Here is a 23,888-nt window from a genome sequence, read left to right as displayed (position 1 = left end):
AATTAAGAAGTTCTCTGAGCAAAAAGAAAACCCTGAGGATGTAATGTTAGATCACTGTGATTAAGCACTGAGTGCCATATGTCCAGAGTCTCCTGACCCATCATCACTTTATTAAGTGTCCTCTAACTGCACTGGAGGTCAAATACACAGCAAGTTAACTAACGACTGCTGTGTGACCAGTCATGTGTGTGCGTAAATACAGTACATATTATACCTCTAGTTATACTGGTGGCAGCTACTTTTTCATGTCAATGCTGAATACTGTACCATTTGACTTTAATTGTGGGGGAGGACTAGCAATACTAATAGTAATCCTTCTATTATTATAGCAATAACAATGTTGCATGCATTGTAAGAGTTGTCTGTAAAAGTAAATCTTTGTATATGTAAGCTTATAAGCCAAACTGTTTTGTACATAGGCTTAACCATTGATAGACGTGTATAGGAGTGCCTGGAGAGTCAACAGGCTTCCCCATCATCTGTGTGCCTTCGGTCAGAGTGTGTTTGAACTGATGAGGATGAGAAAGGGATCTCTGGCTGAAAGGGTTAATACCAAGACCAATGCTTTCACTGTGGGCAATCAGCCTCATGATGTCAGAGAGTGATGAGATGTATAAGAGTGGGCGGTCTATTAACAAGCCATAGAAATTCATTCTCATATAGTCAGACAGGGAACCACGGAGGCTAAGGAGACCGAGGACCCAGCATGCCCAGAGCCCTCGGGGGGACATGAGCCGACTGAGTCAGAAAAGAGAGAGAAAACATTGGCTGGCAGTACAAAGAGGAGACTGTTTGGAAAGGCAGGAGGAAAGGGTGAGAGTGGGGTGGAGGAAAGAAATGGAGAGGTAAATAAAACAAATGGGGGAAGATGGGAGAGGGAGAACAAAAAAAGGGGAAAGGGTAGAGAATGAGAAAGCCGAGAGAGGAGGACAAATTGCTTTAAGTATTTTTAATACCACACATTTTCACACATTCATCACCTCAGAGCTGCTATTAAAGCCAGGATAGTTAGCATCCTTTATCACCATGCTATCTATACCCAGTACACAAACAATCTCTAAGTTGCATGAGGAGGAAAAAAATAAAAATAATTTGCAATTACCTCCAAATGTTTATTATCACATATGGGAATACATTTATTATTCTCTTGGATTCTTGAAGTCTGCAGTGAATACATTCTCTTAGTTTTGCAGTGATTCATTTATTTAAATTTTGAAGTGTCACTGCACAACTGGTAAAATCTAAATCCAGACTGGACACCACAGAACCTGATCTAGATCACTGAAACCCCTGCACTCCTCTTCCATCACTTATATAAACAGCGCTGTGGTGTCTTCGGCACTTTGAGAAATGCCTTAATTCATGACTGTTTACAGGCTGACTGTTTACATGAAATGGCTTACATGAAATGGCTTAAAGGCTTTCTCTCTCGTTTGCCTGTGGTAAATGAGTTGCCATCTGCTTTGGAGTCTCTATATCTTTCACACACACACACACACACACACACACACACACACACACACACACACACACACACACACACACACACACACACACACACACACACACACACACACACACACACACACACACACACACACACACACACACACACACACACACACACACACACACACACACACACACACACACACACACACACACACACACACACACACACAACACACACACACACACACACACACACACACACACACACACACACACACACACACACACACACACACACACACACACACACACACACACACACACACAATCAATAGCTAAGCTACCAAGATGATTAACCCTTGGGAAGACGTTCCCAGAATTTGGTACTGGAACTAAGTGCATCATATTGCACTGGGAACAATCTAGCCATAGGTCCCACCATACCAGGAGACGAAGTCAATGTAATAGCTCCCTTATGACTCCCTAGTGTACCTCATAAGAATTCAAGGAGGTTGCTTTTCCCTCTTTTTTTTTGCTTAACGTGAATCTCCACAGAGCTATCCAGCTGAGTCCGGTGATGATAGCCCAAAAAGGTTTACAAGCACTTTGCAAAAGAGGAGATGTTTTATAGTTTGTGGATGCTGTTTTTTGGCCATTGATTTTACCTCTTGGATTACTCTCCATGGAAGATGTTGTTATAAATCCAAGTAAGCTTTAATAATGTACACCTCAAGGTGTCCCTGCAGCGTAAACCCAAAGAACTGGAGGACTGCGAGCGCAGCATTGTCATAATTCACTGTTGTCACCAGCAGTTAAATTCTGGTCTGTTGACTGTAACTGTGGGAAGGACATATTTTTCAATTTTATTTTATTTTCTTCCGAGGCAGATGTTTTATTCAGCATAGTCTGCTCATCCCACAGTATAAGAGATATTTATCTGAGAGGGAGCAGCATGTATGTGAAAAGGGCAATTCATCCTGATGTGTAAAAATTCGCCCACATACCCCTGGGTATGCAAAGGGTTGAATATCGATAGGATGGCAAGTATAAAGGGAATGTAAGCACTGTTAATAATTCATGTAGGCGCACTCCATTAACTATGCCACAGTATAGGCCTAAGGGTCATTTTTAGAGTGGGATGAAGGAGAGAGGTTAGCTCACTCCCCGATGAGCTAAGTGCTGTGATCCCATGAATCTCTTGGGTTAAAACATACCTGTAATTGATGGGGAAAAAAAAGACGTTTAGGCAATAATGGCATATTTTATGAAATATAGCAGGGATATGTTTTGCTTTTGATCACTGACTAAATGAATGAGGATTTAAACACGTCTTTTCACCACATCCTCAGCTTTTAAAATAGGCATTTGATTGTTGGTTTCAGTTGCCACTAGAGAGTCTTAGTAGTTGGTATTTGATATACTGTCAGTGTATCAAATATGAGGACATGACCTTAGTTTTACTACTACAAAGAGTGCAAAAGGAAAGGCATACAAGCTTTAATAATATTGAGTATTGCAATTTTCATTAGATGCAATCAAATGCAGCACAATAACTGATAAACCACACCACCACCCATACCTTTCTCATTCCGTTTCCTTTTAAGCCTTTATATTACTTGTCAAAGGCCCCCAGTTGGCCTAATTGACTGAGCAGCCCTGCATCTAGTTAGCTTTATTGATTCATGCCTCCAGCTTCCACTGCACCTAATCATTTAAAAATTCAAATTTTCAGGCAGAAGGCAGAATCTAGCACGCTGTGTTTTCGAGAATATCTCAAAGCACTGTAGTGATATGGTGACCCAAAGGCCCGAGCAGCCCCCGGTCAGTGAGAAGTGTTGTCTTAGCTTCAGAACACCACAGGCCCCAGAGTGAATGTGGAGAAAATAGCCAGCAGAGACCTCCGGCGCTCCCAAGCTGGAACTCATTGCCCCCTGCACCCTTGGCTGGGTGAGCTCTCTCGGAACAAGGCTTGTCTTTGGCCGACCTCGACGAGTACTCTATTTCCAGATCTACTGGCCCAGATGATGGGTTTTTCCACATCAATGGGCTCAGTCACAAATATAGCAATCCAAAAGGTAGAAGCAGCAGTAGTGGTAGCAGGTGGATTGGAGAGGAAAGGACAGGACAGGAGATGCAAGTGGTGGCAGTAGGAGTACCGCAGAGGAGGAGTGAGTCACCCTCAGCAAGGGCTCTCCATCTGGTCAGTCAGCTGAGTTGTAGACCATTACATTTCATCTTGTCTCAGTGTAAATATCTATGCCATCATGCATTGTGCAGTTCAGCAAATATTTTTCTATTAATCTTACAGAAAGAGAATAGGGACTTTATGTAATGGATGCTTACACTGTAATGATCTCTGTGACCCTGCTGAGACAGTGAAAGTTATGTCACTAGAATGGTGTCCCTCTTTCTCTATCTGGTTTTCAGATGAAAAAGCTTCAAGCATTCATGCAGCATTTCCTCAGGCACAGAGCTGCATTATCAGAATGTCATCTCGGTTGAACTGGGGATACATTCTCTCTAAAGACAATACACTGAAACTGGAGACACGGATCAGATAATGATGCATTATTATTGCCTACAATAATATAGTTAATGGGACACTACTGCTGGGCATCATTTATCTTTACAATCAAGGCTGGGGCAACTATTTATATTCATACAATAAGAATTAAGAAGGGAAACCAATTTTTTTGTAACTGATGGTCATAAAATAATCTGCCCTCAGAAATTGTAAATGCTCACATAAAGTATAGCCATACACTGCGCCATTCATTATCTTGACAGCATTTCCTGAAAGAGGAAAAGCTGATTCTCAAAGCCTCCAGGTCAAAATGACCCAAATTACTCTACAAGTCATCTCTGGTGTTGTTGGGGTTTTGTGGATAACATTGGTTGGTTGAGATGCTCAGTGGTTCAGATAGATCACCAGAAAAAAAACAAAAAAAACAAAACAACAGCATGTTGTGTTTCAGCTAACGAGGAAACACACTGCTATGCTATTCTGGGAAAAGCACGGGCCAAGGTGCTGGAAAGAAGTATTTGGCCAGTTGTCAGATATCACATCCAGGAAGAGCAATGCTGATTGTGTAGGGCAACATTCTGAGCCCCAAGCAAACATCACTTAAATAGCACGGGAGATGTGCTGTGTGGTGCTTTTTTTGTGAAATACAAAATAAAATATTTATGAATTATGAACAAAAATCTATATCTATTTTATATTTTCAAAATCCCTGTTGTAGGGTCAGAGTATTTCTCACACCACTCCTGGCCAGTGAATAGCTGTTAGTGACAATAGTGTTTTGCAGCAGCAGCTCCTTAAATTGAATTACATATGAGTGAGATAATTTCCCTGCCTCAACCTACGCTATGAACTCCATGTGCGAGTCCCTTTGGAGGTGTACCTGGCAGGAAGCTGCAGGAGATCTAGGGACAAAACCCGTTGATGGGACTATAACTCCCAGAGAGCTGCTGAGAGCAATACTTGTTAAAATGTTAACCAGAACCCTAAAAGGAACTACAAAATAATTTGATCTGGGACATCTGTCACACCTGGTATGATTAATTTCATGGTATCTTTCAACTAGCCTTAAAAGTCCATCTGACACAGAGGAAACAAAGACTCATTATGCTGTAGTTATTTTAAGTGTAGTAATTAATATGATAAGCATCAGATTGGATAAGCATAAAATTAATTAGCCTGAAAAGGCAAAAGTGAAGTGAAGGAAATTAAAACGGAATAAATATTGAAACACGTTGAAACCCATTGTCAAAGTAAAGCATTTTCAAATTCGACAATGAAACAAAGTATTTGTAATAATATTGTACACAGTTTAATATGTTATATATTGCTACTTGTGTCCCTGTTATAATATTCAGCATACTATGCTTATGTTACAATACACACTGAAATATACCAATAACCATATTTTGTAAATTAACATACCGTTGACATACCTATAATTGCAATATATTACATGGCAAGTGCCAGGGGATATTGAAATCAAATGTAATGAGGCAACAGTGGATATTTAATGCACAACTGCCTGACACTACTCAAGTCATCATTAAATTAACTTAACTTATTTAACAAAGTAAAACGGAAACCAAGTCTTCCGCCATTTTTATTTTGGGCTCAAGCAGTATGATTATAAATACTTATTGCTCGTTCCAAATCTGGCATTTGGTGATAAAAGTGTATATCTTCAATATCATATCCGTATGCTTCTACTTTGGATTTGCAGTTATAATTCATATATTTTAGGGGAAGTATAATGTGTATTCCTACAACATCTTTGTGTGGCATCTGTAGTAATGTTAAGGTTACACAACAAAACACTAGCTGGTTTGGATTTGGGACAAATTGTGGTTGTGGTAACATCAGTACCAGTCCAAGTGTTTTTATTGTTACTTTACAGGGATGTTCTTCACTGCAGCGTGATGTAATTGCAGAGTTCTACAAAAACGCGTACTTGCAGACATGATTTTGTGACATCACAAATAGTTTGGAAGGAAATCGTGGTTCAATATGCAACTTGCACAAGTGTGACTGGGAAAGCTGAAGGCTGTTGTACACATGCACTGAGTTTGGAGGTTTTATAGTAGACATTTTGTATCCAGTAATTAAACTTGCGAAATATATTTATAGATTTTGGATTGTTCAGTCAGGCAGACGGTGTATTTAAAAATATGTAAACTACTAATACAAAGTAGCTGCATATGAGCATAGTTGGTAGGAGATCCAGTTGACTTCCCTATAGATCATCAGAATCAAAATATTAAGCAAAATTGATTTTTTTTTTCTTATTCTGCTGATCAGGTGGAAATGTGTTGGACTAGCAACGTATTCAAATATGCATTTACCATTTCATGTCTGGATACACTACATATGTAGCCTGAGGCAAAGTCACCAGAGTGAAACTTAGTTTGTGGCAGCCCACACACACATTTCCAGTGCATGCAATCTGCTGCAGTCCTAAGTCTTTCTGGTGGAACAGCTTAGTATGCATACGAATATTTATGTATGGAAATACTGGTATGGAGCTAATAAACCAAAACCATATCTGTGCGTCTGGTGTGGGAATGCTAATCAAGTGCTAGAGGGTATGGAGAAAATAATTTGTGATTTTCTATATTTGAGAGCTGGAGCAAAGTGTATGCAGTGGCTAATCTGGAGATGACTTCCACGATGTAAATCTGGATAAACACAAGCCTCATCATCAACAAGCCCAAACTCTTCTGTTGTCTTTACATAAGCAAAATCTTCTGTTATTGTGATTAAAAGGAAATTAATTCAGTTAAAGGCATTCATTAGTCACTTCTGCATAGCTACCATTGACTACAGTTAATTAATTTACCTTCTGTGTAATTGTTCAGTAAGGATAAATAGAACAGGCCTCATTCTCATTAATTAGAGAAATGAGAAATGTAATGTGGAAAATCTAATGTGGAAACAGTTTATAAAGTCAATAGCTTACAATTATTCAACAGTCTCATATCCAGTGGATGGAATGATGCCAAGTTGCAACTGATCCTAAATCAGTAAGCATCTGTCTTCATAACACATAAGCCACCTGGTTTGACCACAGTAATGTCTGACCAAAACAGCCATTGTTCTGTATCAAGTTTGTAAAAACAAAAGAAATCCTCTTCTGCGTTTAAATTATCCACATCATGCAAGCTGACATTTTGTCTTAAACTATTCCTGGATCACCACCCCCTTTCTCTACTCCATGATAGATTAGCTTGTTATTGTTTGGCTAAGACAGTCTTTCAGAAAGTTAAGATAGGCAAGATAAATCCTTTATTGTCTTCCAAGAGGAAATTTGTTTTTGTTTTTTTTTTTTATATAGCAGCAGTTTACATGGCAATATTAAAGAGCATATTGACAGTTCACAGCACACGCACATGCATGGTCTACTTATTGGGATGAGAGACGTTTTATAAGAAAGACAGGGTGTAACAGGAAGGTTGAAATAAGGAGCTGAAGTCCTGCCCCACCTCAGATAAGCTCCTGTTTTTGGATGTTGGCACTGGGAGTTTATGAAAAGCTAAAACACAAAATTGAGTTACTGGTTTTTAGGTACACCTGTACCTTAAGCCCCGTATGAATCCTACGGGTGAATGTTAATTAATTCAATTACTATATATTGTAATTTGGGTGTATTTAGAGCTGCGCTGAATTTATGTACAAACATACATATATAATCAGTAAACATACACTCTGAGATCTTTGTGCTCACTATAATTCAGAGCCTTATATATTCAAAGAAGGGACACAACGTGACATGAATGGGTTGTATCATCCTGCCAAATGCAGAAAACGGACTATAGGAAGGGAAAAGAGAAGATGAATCACTTTAGGAGGGGGGGGGGGACTATTTGACTCGGCACTGTTTTTCTGCCTAGATCTGGCACTGAGTACTAATATTTTCTGTTTTACATTAATCCCTGCTTGGCAGTCACCTTTGTGGAGCAAGCTTATTTGTTAGCATCTCCAAAAACAGCACTGGCACTCCTTACATCAATACTCTCCAAGGTTCGCATTGAGAGGCATAAATGTAACAGTGGGAAGAGGGGGAGAGAGAGAGTGAGAGAGAGAGAGAGAGAGAGAGGCAAATGAAGGAGTGAGAGAGGGGGAGAGAATCGAAGCCAAGGAAAGAGGAAAAAAGGCCTACAATGAAAAATAACTCCAAAACCAACACATCGAGAGGCTTGGCAATCACAGCCGGGGTTTTGCAGGCATCACAGACAACAGATTCGCAAACAACACTCTGGTCGGGAATATTCTCACCCCATGATTGATTCCCCAATGTCGAATGAAGCCCCCAAAGTTTTCTGGGGTAGGCAATCTGTGAAGAAACGAATCAGTCGAGGTGAAAGAAAAAAAGATGTTTGATCCTGATGCATGGCAGCCAATGCTTTAACTAGTAACATTTGCTCAGGGGTCAGTCACCTTGAAAAGGCAATCTGTGGGGAACAGCAGTGCTGACTATACTGTAAAGCTCTTACCTCAGAGCTTACTTTTTTTTTCTTTGGGTTCCCCAATAAGTTGCCCCGACACAGATCTTCTTTTCTCTGAGTTTGCTTGTGTTCTAATGCCTCTTTTGGAAAATCACCATCACGGCATGCTGCCTGATTTTCTGTTTAGTAATTTCCCAACCAAGAAATGTATTAAGATTCCCCAGTAAGGATTACCATGTCTCACAAATAAATGCTTTTTTATCTACATGCTATTATTTTCATATTCTAAATTGAATTCCCAGTGTTTACTGTGAGTCAGACTGCCATGTATGACTTCATCACCAAAACTAGAAGCAATGGCCTACTTTATCCAGCTCTGCATATGAAATATCCCCTGGTTATTTCACACGCAGCTCTGACCAGTCAGAGTCCAACTGTTTGAGACTATTTATGGGACAGAGTGGGCAGGTTCGTGGTCCAATAATCCTTCCCTAGCAATATTCATCATCACCTCTTGCAAAGAAGCCTATGTCTGTCTACCGGATGCCAAATACGGACATTCACTCCCCCATGCTCCAGTGGGAACCAAATTAAGACCAGACTAATGGGGCATGCAGGAGCAAGATGTATTTTTATATCTTTATTTATCACCCGAACACCAGTAGAAAAGATGAGAAAGAAAGAAGCTGCAAAGAGTTTGAATGTATCACTCCAAACACAGACGTGCAATCTCAGCTCCCGGCAGCAGCAACACTGACAAACAAACATGAAGAGATTCATCTGGATATCACACTCTTCAAACGTGAAGAAGGCAGACTGTCCCACAAACAAATACCCACAATTAGGAGACCGAGGATGTTGGTAGGGGATGTAAGGTGTTCTTGAGGGCTCATTACGGGGTAGGGTGACAAGGCCAGGTGACGGGTACGAGTGGAGAGAGGCATGGGGGGGTAAGTGACCTGAAGAGGGATATAGGAGGATGGACCAGGAGTTGGAGGAGGGGGGGGGGGGCACCAACATTGATTTATTCAGAAGCTCATTAGCAGAGACAGGCCAGGGCACAGGGGAACAGGGAGTTCACCCTCATTGGGGCTCATTACTCACTGGCAGGTGACTGACCCAGCCGGGGTGAAAGTGGCACTCGGGGTAACATTGACTACCTTTACTCAGACAGAACCAGAATTGGTCCATGCAGTCTGTGGGAAGTCTTATCTTTCTCTTTCTCTGTCTACACTACTCTCTCACTCTCTCTCTCTCTCTCTCACACACACACACACACACACACACACACACACACACACAGTTGCTCTCTCATTCTTTTCTCAATCATTATCTCTCACTCCTGTCTCTGTGGGTTGACTGGCATTTAGGAGCACCATGATCTTCCTATGTAAACATCACACAAGATGAACTTAAACACATACGGCAGCGCTAGCACAGCTGCTGGCATGGGGTCCCTACATCATGTGGAGGAGCTGCAGAGAGTGAATAAATTACCTTTTACCAAACAAGGCACTAAGGTATTGGCTTGAAGGCGAGAGACATTTAAAAAAAAAAAAGAAAAGTACATTGTGGTAGTTGTTGGCAGAAATATAGCTGCAGTTCAGGAAACTGGTTGAGAGACAGCCCATGGGCCTTTTGTCCCTGAATTCATGTGTGAGTGATCACCGCATTCATAGCGACACACTGTGTACCTGAACAATAGCATTGGCTGGGTGGCTAAAAGGGAGCCAATTACGACGGGGTTGGGGTATCTCACTGATGGGAGGCGAGCCAATTAAGCTGACAGAGCTGAGAGCGCTGTGTATGGAGAGAAACTGGCAGGGTGTGCTAGCCTCGGGACCTACGGGAGGGTTGCGCTGACTTTAGCCCACTCACAAACCCTGCTGGGGTATGAAGTGACATCACACAGCTCCAAAAGAGGACTCCTTTACCACTGGGGGAAAAAAAGAAAATACAACCATTGTGGCGCAGTATACAATTTCCCATCACTCTTCCTGCTTAACATCTGTCAGCTGTCCTTCACATTCAGCCACGAGCCATTGATTAGTAGGATATAGAGTCCTGTTAAACAAAAGCACCTTGTCTTTTCCCTCTCATCTCACCAGCAGAGTTATAGGAGATGTTTCCAGGGATGTCTCACCATTAGATCTATTATTCATCTGGGTTTTTTTTCTTTGCTAATGACATGATAAGACTCTGGTGAAATAGGAAAAAAACAAAAAAAAACAAAAATGCATTAAATTATCATCAATTCAAAATAGATCACACCTTAAAGAGATGGCTGGAAATAAAAGCGAGGCAGCAAACAAGTACGAGTGGGAGTGAAAGGGATGTTGAGCAAGGGAGATGGGAGTGACTATAGGAGAGAGGTGAAATAGAAATTTTAGTAAGGAAAGAAGAGAGAGATAAGTGCTGGCCATGACAGTATTACTAGTCATTTAGGCTCTGGTCATAAAACATGAAGCTGGAATTAAAAGGCACAGCTTTGGAGATTACTGCTCAGTTTTTGCCATACATCCTTTAATTAATTAAGAACCCCTAAAAGCAGGAATGAGGGATTAACAATGATGCACACACGCTTGGCCAGGCTTTCCTTCTCCTTCATCTTAGCTTTTAATGCATCTAATCCTTGACGTCAGAATTCACAGATCAGTCTAAATTAACTCTTTGACTCATGAATGATTTATTCTTCTTCAAGGGTTTGTCAACAGGAAATATCTAATCAATTCCCAGCACTCATTTCATATTCACATGTTTTCAGGCTTCACCCAATTTTCCAACCTTAAAGTTACATTAAATTATGGGTTACAGCACATTTTAATTTTTGCAAAGAGCATATGAAAAAAAAAAAAAAAAAAAATATATATATATATATATATATATATATATATATATATATATATATATATATATACACACACACACACACACACAAGATGAATTGAGGGAGCTAGACTTGCAAGTTTGCAGCTCAAGGTCAGTCAAATTGCTGACTGGTGACTCAAATTAATGACAAGTAATTTGCACAGTCTGACATCAGATCTCTCTGAAGCTTGGAAGGATATGTTTCAAATGAGAATGTGTGTGAAATAACATTTTTAAAAAATGGTCTGATTCCTTCTAATCTAAGTCTATGACGTGAGGGGTAAAAATAAGTTGAGCGTGTTTTCATTTGTTCTCACACTGCCGTTCCTTCCTCCTCTTCTAATAGTTCTTGTTCATGTGCTGGGATTTAACAAGCAGATGCCTGGAAAGCTGTGGCTCAGTGTTGGCTAAAAAAAAAAAAATCAGTCGGCTTTTCAGGCACTGGCTTCCAGTTAGGCGAGTGGAGGCCCTACCTCCACTCGGGTAAGTTGTCTCCTAAAACTTCTGCACACTGCTAAATAGCAAGATTGATGGCTATAATGGGAGAAAGTTCAGGCCTGAATAGTAGGATGTCCCCAATCAAGACTGTCCATTGTACGACAGTGCTGGAGCAGGAAGACTGTGGAAGATGCTGCTTTAAGTCCAGCATACAGGTAACACAGCCTCACAGCACGTTCCAGCCTGCTGCACTACGAGGTCATCGAGGCCATCTCGGATAGAGACATTTGTTTTTTCCTGTCTAATGGTCCAAATGGCCCCCACTCTATTCAAAGTAGCATGGGTTTGGCAGGTCCCCTCCTGTCAGTATACGGACTGCATTGAAAGAAGCATTACACACAGTGGCCTGAGCACTCTTGCCACTGTGATTACGATATAGGGGGACGGCATGTTTATTTGTTCAAGAGATTTCTAAACTAAACCTCCTGTGACTTTATCTCTCCAAGGAAGCGAAAAAAAAAAAGAGCTCAGCCACAACACCATTATCCTGACCCCACCTGAGTGAGGACCTAGAGACACAGGGAGGTGGCTTTTTATTTTGTTCTTGACTGGCTTGCGGTTTTCGAAAGGATCAGGGACAACTCCTTCATTCAGGGTAATCCTTGCTGCTGTCCCACCACAATCACTGCACTGAAGCTAAATCTGAAACGATATTTTCATATAAGACCTGCCCACTTCAAGCAGGCATGCTGTGACTTGTTCTTGGGCTCTCAAAGCGGCATGATCCGTGCGAGGGACAGGAGGCACCGCTAGTGAGGGTCGATCACGGCAACTAATCTGGGTTAGGAAGATATGGATTTGCGGTCTCATGATAAAGCTGTCCTTGGCTAACTTGTCGTTTGCTGTCACTGAAGAAATGCGGTTGAGAAATGTATTGAGCGCTGGCCTTTCAGAGTGACAGCGGCCATTGGGTTAAATAGGTTAAGCAAATGTACATAGTGTCAAGCCAAGCCTATAAAGCTCTGTGTGGGGGTAAAGTCTGAGCAGAAATATGTGTCACTAGAGACTGAATTTGAACCATTTATATTCAAATTTGAATTGCACTGCATTGAAAAACTGAAAATTCCGGATGATATAATATCAAATTGAATTTATGAGTTCATAACTTAATTCCATTGAACTTGAAACTGAATGTACTGGGCTATTATAAATTCAGTTGCTCTAAAACTGTATTTGATCCTCACTGAAAATTCAAATCTCTACATACTTCCACATTCAATTTTCACAATTCTGATTCATTTCTTGCGATTCGACTTTAGTTTACTAAATGTTTGCATGTTTACAATGTGTAACACATGCACAAGGATGGAAGGGGAACTTGTTTTTAGTGTCGTCCTCCTGCTGCTTGTTTTGAATCGTGTTCTCCTCCTGTTCCTTGTGATTCTCTTTCTTGTTCCTTTGTATTTGCCGTCAAGGTTTATTATTCTGAGGGAAAATGATCAGCTGATGCATCGTACCTGAAGCTGTTTTTTTCTTGCAGGTTAAGAGGCTGATCTGCTCATCACTCTGCCTTTCCCTCTTCTTCCCTTCCTCCTCCTTCCTGAGCCATTTTTCACAGTGCAGGTGCCTCTCATTTCCCACCAACCCCCTGCACTTTCCTCCTCCAGCTTTCCTCTGTTCGAGCCAGCTCCTGTTTCAGGCTTGCTTCCAGTGCGTCACACCTGGTCTTCCACCGCTCTTCACTCCTCTTTAGCTCTTTGTTTTTCTGAGCGAGCAGGGCCAGAAAGTCTGTGTGCGCTTTGGTGCCTTTCTCTGGTGATCCTTTTGTGGGGCTCATCTCTTTGTCTGAGCACCTCTTGGAGCTGGTTTTCCATCTGCCGCCATCCATTTCTCACGAGGTTAACCTTATATTCCTCTTTGAGACTTTATCTCAGTGATTGCAGAGTAGAAGGCGTCTCTTTGAGAGAGCTGGTTAGTGCTCTGCTGTCGCACTGCAGCCAGTTTGTATTGCTTTGGCCAATGAAGTTGGCACATAAACACCAGTACAGTTGAATGTACTTTAGTCAGGACTCCTTGAAACACCCCTCATCAGAGAGCAACATGTAACCATATCCTAAACATTTTTTGGTACACACAGTACAAATTTCATTTTTTTTTTTTCTATTTTTAACCCATTAATTAGAGACACTAACAGCAAGAATAATCTGCTTTTGCATTTCGAAAGAACTACCCAAGAAACCTTAATGCACATCATCTGTTTCTGTTTGTGTTTTTATCAAAATATATTAGAAATACTGTATTTCTCAATGTGGTTTGCTGGATATAAGAAATTGCTAAAAGTGTGTGGCATTAACTCAAAAAGCTACATGAAAATGCATTATGGCTTGAAACAAAATATGCATAAATAAAGCAGGCTTGCCAAGAAAGGCATTGTGCTAAAATAAATAAATAAATAAAAAGTTTATCCATGTCAAATAAGAAAATCTTACCTGGTTTCTTTGTCCGTCCATTTCAGCTCAGACATCTGCCCTCAGATACAATCCTAAAAAAAAAAAAAAAAAAAAATATTACTATCATAATCAAATTTATGGGATCGTAAAATGTTGGTTTATGATGATTGTGTGTGTATTAAAAGTTTTTCTTTTACAAATCTTTTTTTAAATTCTCAATTGTCCATACTTATTGAACGTGAAGAAGTCTGTCGTCCTGTTTTTTGAGGTAAGTGAAATTCGAGTATTATTATTATTTTATAAGCTAGCATTAATTATCAGGTATTGGTGTCTGAATAAATATTCAAACCAGTTTCAATCTCTGCAAGTTGATTTTCATAGCAACAATCTAGACACATGGTATGTTTAATGTTAGTGTTGGGCTGTATGATTGCTCTAACCTGTTAACATGGGCGCTGAAATGAAAACCACGATGTTTCCTCAACCGCCATGCACATATAACAAGACAGGCAGTGCGTCTGGCTAATTAGGGATGCCACACATTACTTATTCATTTCACAGCCAAGAGTTTCCGGTTCTGTTCTGGAAATCCAAAATAGGATAGTCCTGGTCATAAATTCATTTAACTAATCTTAAGTTTTTTGTCATAACCATTTGGCTAGCCACCTTTTGTAACGCATGAGTTATTCTAATTTTGCCGCCAGAACAGATCTATTTCACAAAGTATTCTTGTAACCCAAGAGCTTAGAGCAAATCAGGCTTCCAAACTGCCAACTGTTGTATCCAACACAAAGCCTGAGCTGTCACCCACAATCACATGTGCCACAGGACACCTGCCATAGAGAGATTGGGAGACACTGAAAGCTGTATAACCAAGGCACTGTTATTCATGCAAAATGAAACTTTGATTGTTTGACCAATGAAATCAACAGGCCACTCGAAAGCCCAAATAACTGTATTAATAATTTCTCACTCTAAAACAAAAACAATAGTTAAATGTGTTCCTAAGTTAAATGAGAGATAACATGAGAATGCTATTATAAAATAATTCTGCAGTAGACAATAGGATTGAAAGGACGCTGTAAAGATGATGCAGCAATGTCCTCCCATTTTTGAAGAGAATTTCAAGTGTGGGAAGTCAGATAAGCAATCGAGGTGCTTTCCGTTTGGAGGATGACTGAAACTTGAGGTATGGGGGAAGAGAATCATTTTATCAGAAAATAGAATAACATTCAGTCCCTGAGTGCAGCTGGACTCCGCATCAACAACTGTGCTAAAAGTTGCATTGTCTTTTTTTCTGGGGCAATGATTTTCAACCAGTTTGCTTCAGCATTTTACTCACCATCTTAATTGCTGCAACCTGGGGACAAGGAAACATTGCTGGAACTGAGTTCAAGGAGAGCAACACAAGTCATCACACATGCCTTGCACACTGTGTCTGTGTAAAACGAGAACAAACTGTACAATGTGCAGTTTTCATCATGCCTCAGCATAGCTGTCTTTGCTCCTATTGTTGTCTTGAAACACATCTACACAGGTGGTAATAGATAAAGTAAAACATGGTACTGTAATAAGTGTCATTCATCTTAATGATTCTAAGTTCCATACATTTAATTATTGTTGTTTATTTATTATTAACTGTTTTTATTATTATCAACAATTAGCTAATGGACACATGCATTTCCCTAGGGGATAAATAAAGTATCTATCTATCTATCTATCTATCTATCTATCTATCTATCTAGCTAGCTATCTATCTAGCTATCAAATTTACAATTCTTAAGATTTTCAATAGATAAAAAGACATTTTGATTTAAGGAAAATATATAATACCTTTCTTTCCAGTAGTTTTCATTATTAGACTGCTCTATTCCCACCCTGGGTTCAAACTGCCTACCCACATTTACCTACAACATGAGTTTGTTTGGCTGCACTGTCCACAACGGTTGGGTTGCGCTTCAGTTGTACTTTATTTCTGACAAAGGGATTGTTTGCTCTTCCCAGAATTCTAGCACCAGATACCACCAGTAACCATGGGCGTGGCCAAATCAATCAGGATTGTGTTTTTTCTGTGTTTTATTCGAATATTGATATCCATAAGAAGATATATTTGTGGACTTACTTAAGTACCAAAAACCATTTCAATGTAGTTTTACATCTCCTCTCTCATGTTTCTCTCTGGAGCCCTAGCAACAACAGGTACGTGAGTCAATCTGATTGGCTGACTATTTTCTGAGAGAGGTAAACATGATGGGTCCAGGTGGGCTGGGTTTGGGGCATGGCTGAGGGTGGTGACTGCTTTGTTGTGACATCACAAAGTTAACAAAGTCCTCACTCCTCGTTTTAAGAAACAGTCTCTGAATATGCACTGTGTGCATTTCTCCACGGACTGAGCACTTTGATATTTCTACAGTATTAATATAGCACCGAGTCCTGCTTTATAATCAAAAAGGACATGGAAATCTCATTTTATACAATATGGGACCTTTAAAGAATCTGAAAACAATCAAGCAGCCTTTCTGGTGATGGCTGCTTACTGTTACGCTGAGTTAACCAGCTGAGAGGAGAACAGCTAGGCAGGCAAAGAGTCCCTTCTCACCTTCTTCACTGTGTAATCGCAAATAAAATGAGAGAAAATAGAAAGTAGAATGACATTATTCTGAATTTTGTTTCTGATGTGTAATTTCAGCTATCTTATGTCACTAATAAATTGCTGGAAGTGTGCACTAAATGCAACTGAATTTTGCTATACAAAAAGTTTCTCTTATTCTTTCTTTTTATTCTATTATTTTGAAGAGTTTGTGATGTGGATGATCAATGGGTGCCCCAGTGGGACCTGTGTTTGCCAAACCCAGTCAACCCAGTCCCACTGTAATCGCACAGTTCTGTGGGCTGGGGTAATTTCCCACATAGCAAGCTACAGTAAAATCAAAGCAATTACTCAAAAAAAAAAAAAAAAAAAAAAAAACACCATTCAACCATGGTGTCATCTGCTAAAACTGCTGTACTTTTTCACAACTGGGAGAGAAAAAGAATAGAGGTTCTTCAGGCAAAAAAAAAAAAAAAATCATAATCAGAAAAAAAAAGTTTCAGTTCTCTGCCTTCTTTTCACAAATTTACCCCAATACACTTTGCCCTCACATTTGTGAGCATGTAATGTGGTGGATCAGGCCACACATTTGTAATATTTCCCTCAATTGCAGCAGGGTTGAACAAGATTAACTGGCAAGCTAATAAGACATGATTCAGTGTGCAGCCATCACATTTCCACCTATTCATTGTCAAGTCAATTTTGCATCTGTAGTTTGCGTGGCAATTTCTGTCTCACATCCATCACTGGTTCATCCCAGTCCGAGGCAGCCATCAAGGGGCCGTTCTAATTCGCTGGTCTAATTGAAAGATAATGGTCAGCATTCACAGATGTCAATGGAATCCATGTGCACACCTTAATCACAAGATAACTACTTTGATGCAGCAAGAGACATTGACAGAGTTGCTTCTAGTTCATTCTCTGCACGCTGCCCATTAAGGAGCTAAAAATTAGCCTGATCTGATGAACAGTGAGGCTTCATGTCAAGAACAAAAACATGGACTCTCTACTTCTTTTCAGTTGGCTGAGACACGTTATTTTGAAAACAGAGACATAAAGACAGAAGGAGTTGACAGTACACATAATGTACTGGTAGCTATATAAAATAAGGAGTAATAAACAAGATCAACTTTTTCAGTGTATAAAAGATCATGCATCCCCTTTTCCATGGCAACTATTTGTCCTCCAAGTCTGATGTAGAGAAGTTTGTGCTGACTTTGTTCTCTAAACAGTGAAGTTATGCAGCTTCCTGCCTCCCACATATTTGCCCTGCTTGACTAAGCTGCAAATAATCATGACCAGCTTACTTAAAAAAAAAAAAAAAAAAAAAAGACCAAATAATTTCACTCAATCGCAATCAACTAGACTAAATGCATACCTGTTAATTTCGGAGACCTCTTCAGAGACCAGTCAACAATGTATTTGGAATTAACAACTGAAAAGCAGACGAAGGAGGTGATATAAATCTCTTTGTCAAGGTAAGAGAAGACGAAGAGATTTATATCACCTCCATCGTCTGCTTTTCTACACCAGCCGACGTATTTCAGTCTTGAATTGTACTTGACTCCATTTTGATGATGACCATGAAAGGTGAGAATTAGCCTAAGGCTGCCTCTCAGATTTGTATTGTGTTGCATGAACTTTGCCCAAGAACAGGAAATTGCTTGGAAATGTCACCCATTCCATGGCACTGTGTTTCGGATGGAGAAGTTTGACAATGGCTGTATGCTATTTCAGGCATGTCACGGACATCAGGCCTCACCTCCAGCAGCCTTTCAATAAGCTATCACACTGTTTCTCCAGGCAGCTGTTTTTCTCTCTTCTGTTTCTTTGATAACTCTGTCAGTCATTCAGCCAGCACAAGGTGAGATGATTTTCCACATGCTTTTTCCCTTCAGGTCAAATGGACGGGTCAGTCAAAAAACTCCATATTGGTCTGGAAAAAGGAAACGCAACACATCAAAATTATTATACTAGCAGGACATAAACAGACTTAAACCTTAAATGACCTAAAAACATTATCAGTATACATTTGTCATAATTGTTTCTGAAGTTACGTGATGCAGTGTAAAATAATGAAGCATATCCATCTGCCAACATAATAAAACTCTGATGATTGTCAAAATCTAAGCTATTTATTTTTCAGGAGCTCAATGATTTTATTTATTTATTTTTTTTTGACCTCATCATATTTTTGAGTAAACACATGGAGCAGGGGGGAAATATTAACATCTGTCTGTAAAAGACTGATAAAACACATTCACCTTCGCATGCGGACCCTTTACCTGGATTGAATGCAATATTTTATTTATTTTATGTTTTTGAAACTTGATTACAATGATCTGCTACTTGTTTATACAGGTTTTTATAAGACACTGGAACCTGAAGTATGATTAATGAACTGATTATTACCCTGTCGATGATGTACATTACTTTTGTATTTCACTTCCACAATAAAATGGAGACAATTTCCATCTCAATGAGGGTGTCACTGAGGCTCTTTATCTTAATTTTAAGCATGTGAGATTTCACTTTGAGTCTTTCTTTTGTGGTACTGCACAGTGAAACTTTGAGTTAAGAGTTTCATTTCATGCTCTCAGTCTATTTTGTTATATTGCATTTCTTATTTATTTGAAGTGGGAAAAATTAAGAAATATAACAGATATACAGGTTCAGAGGTACAACGGTTTTCTTCTGCAAACTACTTCCATGTTTATAGAGGCCGGAGCCATTTTGAAAGCTTCATTATGATGTCATTCTTAGTGCTGGTGATCTGAAGACCCCGATGGTCACTCCCTCTGAAATTAGCCGCTGGAATGAATCTTGCACACATTAATGAATAGCCTTATCACAAGCTTGCAGATCAAGATTAATGAGTTGTAATAATGATGCATACCTGTTTGGTGAGATTCACTTCAAGGATATTTAATCAAGCCTCACCCTTCTCTGTTCCTGGTGAGATTCATAATTGGGACGCAGATTGTCGAGGATTGTTCCTCATAAAATACATCATGTGTCTTATAAAGCTAATAAGAGTATGCCAGCAGTAAATATTAATGTGATTTGCATTAATCCCCATTAAATTACTGAGTTAATGATAAGGGGCTTTATATCAGACAAAATTATCACCCATTAAATCCAATGGCCATTGTGTATTGTACTCGGTTAATGTGATATTGGATGAAATAGTGGTATGCTGTTATCATAAATCACTCCCCCAAAATTTTATGGAAATACATATTTGAGTTATTTAAAGCAAAAAATTAAATCTTGAAACTTGCTTAAAATGTATGTCATAACAGCTGCTGAATGTCACCAGAGCACAAATGAAAGGCAATTAAACAGGCAGCAATATGATTTCCACTGATGCTAAATATATGTGCTCTGTATATGTAGATGAACTGCCAGTCTAATTAAAGTGAAACTGAAATGTGAGCTGCATGTCAGAGGGGCAGCCTGATTGAGGGCTGTAAGTTAGCACTCAATAATGCATTATTAGCGCGAGGCAAATCAAAGGCAAAGGTTTCCACAACACTTGCCTCTATAGGCAAGCTGTTGGAGAAAAGCATAGAAGCTTCTTAAATTACTGAGAAGGTTGTCATTTTTTTTTAATAATCCAAAACATTCTTTGCTGTTATGAAAGTCGTTGTTCTACCCTAAATTAGTAGTGATAACTGACAGTCTGTAAGACTGACAGTCTCTAAAGTTACTTGGAAATACCTATGAAAGTACAGTCTTTCCAGTGCCTGCCTGGCATTGCACAAAATCATCTTGGCTTAAATGCATTTCGACAGCAAAGTTAAAAAAAACCTGTCAATTGTATGGCTGTAAGACATGGGTGGAATGAAGGAATCACTTCTGTTTTACACTTCGCCTTAAGATATTATCATCATCCTCTTTTGTTTATTGTAGGTTAGCAGGAATTAACTAATGATGAGGGTGCTATTTGCAACATCAGAAATAGATATAGGAGGGGACGTTTAAAGACAACTAGGCAGATCCTAACACTTACATGTTTTTACATAAATAGGTTATAATGGATCTGAAATCTTGTAGCACTGGCAACCACAAACGGGCTGAGGTAGGATGTGATATAAAACAAGAGAGGGTAGTTTACCCATATTTATTAGTTTGATTCTTTGGAACACAGAGATTACAGAGTAAGAGAGACCCCTACTGCATGAGTAAGCTTTGGTTGGTTTCAGTCTGATAGGCCAAGTGGGGTTAATTTATTTTTCTTTTTTTTTTTTTAAGTAGATTGATGTAGAATTACATACTGTATGGTCATGATTAATTTGACTGTTAGATTAAACTTTATGTAGGTAAAAAATGCATATAAATATTAGACACATTTCACTCGATAGTAATAGTTAATAATAACATATGTATATTCCAGTTAATAATAGTAACTGCAATTGTTCATGTTAAAAGTCACAATGAACTGGGAGTTAGAGAACCTGTCATTTCTGTACCAGATTGTGACATATTTCTGAGTGAAGCAGAGTTTAAGTTTTTAAGTAGTTAAGTTTAAGTTTAAGTCTAGTTATATGAGATGTATTTGATAAAATTCTTCACATTTGAGTGGATAACTCAAAAGTCTGTGTGGTTTAATGAATATGGGGCAACACAAAGCTGTAGAGGACTGCTAGTCTCGACTTGTTAGTGTTAGTGTCTTTGCTAACTGACATTCAAATGTAGACATCCTACTATGGTACTGCTTTGCTATCTACTACGAGCTACTTAGCTCTTGGAGGTATATATTTATATGTATAGTCAACAAAACAATTTAATTGGTTTTGAGGATGAGAATAGAGATGGATTTTAATAACCAGTAAACCAGTTAAAAATAACACTTTGACATGGCATATCCCAAGAGATTATTACACTGATTAGAGTTTAGCAAATATGTTTTTCTTTCACTTTAATTTCAGATGATACTGCTTGTTTCAGTCTTTCACAGTGTAAACAGTATATACAAAACCTTATTGGAGGAGGCAGTACTTCAACAAGTCACAAGTTTACATACAAAGCTGCTCTTGCTATTATTCTCACCTCTCTTGTTTTGTCAATATTCACTTAATTGAATTTTGTACAACTCACACAGATTAGATGATGCCATTTTTTCAGTATGCTGCTAAATATGTATTTGTTGCCCAATTATTTTCAAAGTTCGACTGCCTGTACAGCATCAGATCAGTTGAAAGCTTTATGCTTGAAAATAATTGCACAACAGTTTTCCACTGTATTCTGTGGAACTGGCAGTGAAGGGAAAATGCTTAGCCAACTCTTCCATCCATCGGCACAGTCTGAAGTTTGGATTTCTGTATAGCTGTTGGTGCAGCTGTTAAAATAATTGGACACTATGCATCAAGGACGCAGGTTTGGTCTCAAAATTGGTAGGGATGCCACAACCCCCCCATCCCTCCAAAACAAAGAGGACTTTTTAAGGCTGTCAACCAAATGGTCTATTAACATACAAGAGCTGAATTTATATTCAGAAATGTATTTACATTTAAATAAAACCACGCAGTATCAGATCAAAGATTAAAACTTTAGGAGATTATCATGTGTTGTAATAATAAGAAGTTAACATCAAAATAGGTATGGTTTACATTAAATATAAATTAGTAATTTACAATTACTCCATAGTAATGTATATTTAGTCACACTATCATTTTAAAACCTCACCTAAAACCCTGAAGGTGCATCTGTTTCCTCATCTGCCTCCTCTATCTGCTGTTGTTCCAGCATACAATATAATTAATTAATGGAGACATTTTCATGGGACTTCTCAACAGAAAACTAAAACTTAAGTCATAAAATCCAAAAATACATAAGCCCATAATGTATTTAATCTTAAACACACCTCCACTCCCTGATAACCGTGTTTAGGACTGATAACTACTACTACAGAAGGACTCTCACCATGGCCTTAAGGTCTTTCTATTATTTTGTCCACCTCATTTATATCAGTGAAAGTAGGCTAGATAACAGAAACACCTCTGTATAATGCAATACAACTACACACACTACATCTTCAAAAACTATCATACAGTTGAATCAACAACAGTCTAAAACAATTTTAATAAAAACTGAACATTATAATCTTTATGAAGGAGGATTTACTGCAGGGCTGTTGTATTAGACTACATCAGTTTTATCTAGATGTTCCTAATAAACTGACAACTGAGTGTATATTAGTAATTATCAGTTGTATGTACAGACTGCAAAGCGCCTGACTGGAATTAATTGGTGGATTTCGGTGCTGTTCTCACCTGTGATGTGATTCACCTGGCAGCCTAAAGATGCCCTTTAGTGTTTATTGCTGCTCTGTCTGAACACAGTTAATGTTGCTGTTTCCTTCCAGTGACTTACTACCCTCTGTACATTTACACTTACACTAGTTCTGCTCCAGCACCCAGAGCTGTCTGCTCCTTTTAGGGACTTTCCCTAATTCAACAATTGTTTACATGCTATTCAGGTGTGCTGGTTACTTTAGCTTAGCAGTTAGCGATAGCCTCCCTCCCTCTCTCTCTCTCGCTCACTCGCTCGCTCGGTGTGTCTTGAACCAGCAGGTGAACTTGTGTGTGTTGTTGTTGTAACTTCCCTGTAGAAGATTATGTTTTTACGACTTCAATGTTGTCTGCTGTCTTACCTTCAACACACGCTCCACTCGTTCACTGCAGCTTCTCTGTATGTGCTTCTGTGTACACTAGTAGCCTTCTGCGTGATAGGCTATTACTCCTGACGAGTAACCAATCAAATCGTGTTGTGGGCGGGACGTTGCTCCAGACTACAGAGTGGTGACTACAGACCAGAGAAGCCATTTTTAAATCAATTTATTTTATTGGTTGTTGGTTAAAGAAAATAATGATGCCGATAATCAGAAAATGCTAAATATCCCTATATTTTGGTTATTTTTTCAAATGCAATCACATTGCCCCCCCGTGTAAATGCCTAGAGCCGGCCCGCATTGGAATGATCTAATATGACTTCACTCCTAACATAGTGCGAACGAGTTCACTCAAGTATTGGTAGGGACAATTCTGGCCGTCCATATGCAAATCTACACCCCTTGCTATAACAACCAATTATAAGGTAAATGGTCAAAAAGCAAAACTACATAT

The 23,888-nt window shown here is 39.2% G+C and overlaps 1 long non-coding RNA gene across 6 annotated transcripts in view; it reads right to left on the bottom strand.

The window, feature by feature from the left end:
* The window catches only part of LOC130168231 (uncharacterized), a 41,291-nt gene extending 17,823 nt beyond the window's left edge, over positions 1-23,468 (bottom strand). For all 6 annotated transcript variants that reach the window (XR_008827399.1, XR_008827402.1, XR_008827401.1 and 3 more), the window contains exons 1-3: positions 23,417-23,468; positions 18,524-18,697; positions 14,211-14,263 (exon numbers count right to left, since the gene is read on the bottom strand). This is a non-coding gene — a long non-coding RNA (uncharacterized LOC130168231). The remainder of the gene's footprint in view (positions 1-14,210; positions 14,264-18,523; positions 18,698-23,416) is intronic.
* Between the last annotated feature and the right edge of the window lie 420 nt (positions 23,469-23,888).

Source organism: Seriola aureovittata, chromosome 4 (genome assembly GCF_021018895.1).
Source record: "Seriola aureovittata isolate HTS-2021-v1 ecotype China chromosome 4, ASM2101889v1, whole genome shotgun sequence".
NCBI classification, from domain to species: domain Eukaryota; kingdom Metazoa; phylum Chordata; class Actinopteri; order Carangiformes; family Carangidae; genus Seriola; species Seriola aureovittata.
Note: the sequence above shows the minus strand (reverse complement) of the source record. Positions and strands in the feature narration are given on the sequence as shown.